Raw genomic sequence first — 2529 nt, 5'->3', positions numbered from 1 at the left:
TTTTTTTTTTTTTTTTTTTTTTTTTTTTTTTTTTTTTTCCCTCTCTCCACCCAGCCCTCAAAGCCTGCGCTGTAACTCAACACCTCCTCGCATAAGGAAACTATTTCGGGCCATTACCCAGCAAACTTTCTGCCGGGCTCTTACCTCCCGGGTCCTCGCGGCTGTTAACCGTTTAGGCAGGACTTTGCCCGAGCCGCAGCTCTCCTCCCGGCCCGCGGCCCCCCGCAGCCCGGCGCTCCCCCCGCCGAGCCCCGCTCCCCGCAGCGCTCCCGCAGCACGCACTGGGTCCGCTCGCGGGGGATGCACAAAGCGGCTCTCGTGTGCTGCCGGCTCAGCTCACGGTGTTTCTGCGGGTGAAGAAGAGGAGTAGGATGCAAGGTGTCTGCTCTAGGTACTGCAGCCAGCACACGGCGGGTGACGGGGCAGCCCGGCTGGGAGTGCAGCTGTAAGCAGGGCTCTGCCCGGCAGTGACACGGCACGGTCCTGGAGCGGTGCCGGTGTGTGTTTTCTGCGGCTGTTGTCGCTGCAGCATGTAGGTTAAGCCTCCGCTGAACACGTGGATGTTTGTCCCACACCGCTTTAATTCCAAGGCAGGCGAGCCACAGCTGCACGGCGCTGGCTCGGGCAGCTGGCGCAGAAGCTGTGCTTGCTGAGCCTGAATTAAGAAAAGGGTTGGGGAAGCACCTGCCCTGCTCCTGCTTGGGCAGCGGGCGAGGACGCGGCAGGCTTCCTGGAGCTCTGTAAACACCCCCATGGCAGCGCTGCTGGTCTGCACAGCCGTGGCTATGGGTGATGGCACAGCGTGGTCACGGCTGTGGGGACGCCTGGGTGCGGTGTCCCCCTGTGTCCCCTGCTGCCCAGGCCCACAGGCTGCGCATGGACAAAACCCTCAATTGTCAGCAGAAGCTCATCTGCAGAGATGGTGGCATAGGGTGGCCTGCATGGGCTCGAGATGTTCTGCGTGGGGTCGGGGTGCATCCATCGACATGCGCAGGGCAGCCAGCGAGCGGGGACACTGCTGGGCGGTCACTGTCATGGCAGGTGCAGCCTGTAGGCACGGTCAGCTGAAAGAGCTGAGACCACTTGTGGTGTAAGGGCACCACTTGGAAAGCTCAGGATACGGGTACAGATGTGGAAGAGGGAAAAGCTCAAGTCAATATTTTGCAGCTCTCTTAAAATCTGATATTAACGAATTTAAAAGCAATGCACAGTATCACAAATCACAAAACAACATATTTTTAAAGCATTTTTTAAGTCTCCAACCCACTGTAGTGCATATATGAATACTGAAAGAAAGAAATAAGTGGAAAAAGATTGCATTCATATTCATACTTAAGAAAAAATAGTAGTTTCAAAGCCCAGCTTGTGTTTACATTGTGAGATCTAAGGCATACCTTTTTGAAATAAATGGCAATTCTGTTGTTCTTCCAAGGCTTTTCTTTGTAAAGCAAGCTCACTCAGACGTGCCGGGCAGATCTGATTTCAGCAGGATTTGTTTGTGTGGATGGTACACATTTAAGGACTTTCAGGAAGAGGGAGTGAAGGATAAGGTTGCAAAGGGATTGTTAAAGGGAAAAAATGAATAGCTGTCAGAGACTAGGATAGCTCTGAGTCAAGATTAAACTGAAAATAAATAATACCTTCAGTTTAGAAGTCACTTTTAAGATAGACCACAGACTGTGGTTTCCTTCACCGCGCTGGCACCAGTTCTTTGTTCTTATCCTGCTTTCTTCCCTCGCTGCTTCTGACTGCGTGTCCCAGCGGCGGGAGTGCTCGGGGTCCTGCTGTGGTGTGGTGTCCCTGCGGGGCCACGTGTCCCCTCTGACCCCTCTGGGTGCTCCGGGAAGGGAAGGGAAAGGAAAAGCTTCCCTAGCCCCTGGGCTTGTCCGCATGATGTCCGACCCGTGGGTAGGGGAGGTCTGTAATGGTTCTCCACGCTTAGGCTTCAGTTTGTGAGTTACGACAAAGTCGTCTCTGGTTGGGTATGGTCAGGCATTCCCACTGTTAGCTCTACGCCTTGGCTTTCCTCCTTGGCAAATATAAATGTTACAGATACTTGAACAGATTCCTTGACACAAGACAGCTGCTTCTGTAGGGAGAAATTATTTAATCAAGGCTACTCCATCATTAAAATAATCTGACGTGTCAGACTGAAAAGCACAGAAGCAAGCTAACTTGAAGATAAAACTCAACATTTTTTTTTATTTTTTTTCCAGCCAGAAGTGTGCCAGAAGGTGAGGTAACATTACAATAAGTCGCTCTGGGTCTCTTTATTATATTTTCTTAACGTATTAAAAAAATATTGTCCAAAGAGCAGTCGGGGAGGAATGATCCCATACTAAAGGCTGGCTGGCTTGGTAACTTGACATTCTGCTCTGGAGCATAAGAGACCGAACATAGCTGAAGACAACTCCTTGGTCCACAAACGGCAGGATTAGACCCCTGTGGTTAATCATGCCATGCAGAATACAAAGGCCCTTTTGGCTGAAAATAGCAGAAAATAGTGCAAATGTTCAGAAAGCCATCAGG

The sequence above is a fragment of the Oxyura jamaicensis genome, chromosome 7 (genome assembly GCF_011077185.1).
Source record: "Oxyura jamaicensis isolate SHBP4307 breed ruddy duck chromosome 7, BPBGC_Ojam_1.0, whole genome shotgun sequence".
NCBI lineage: Eukaryota > Metazoa > Chordata > Aves > Anseriformes > Anatidae > Oxyura > Oxyura jamaicensis.
This window is presented reverse-complemented; position numbering follows the sequence as displayed.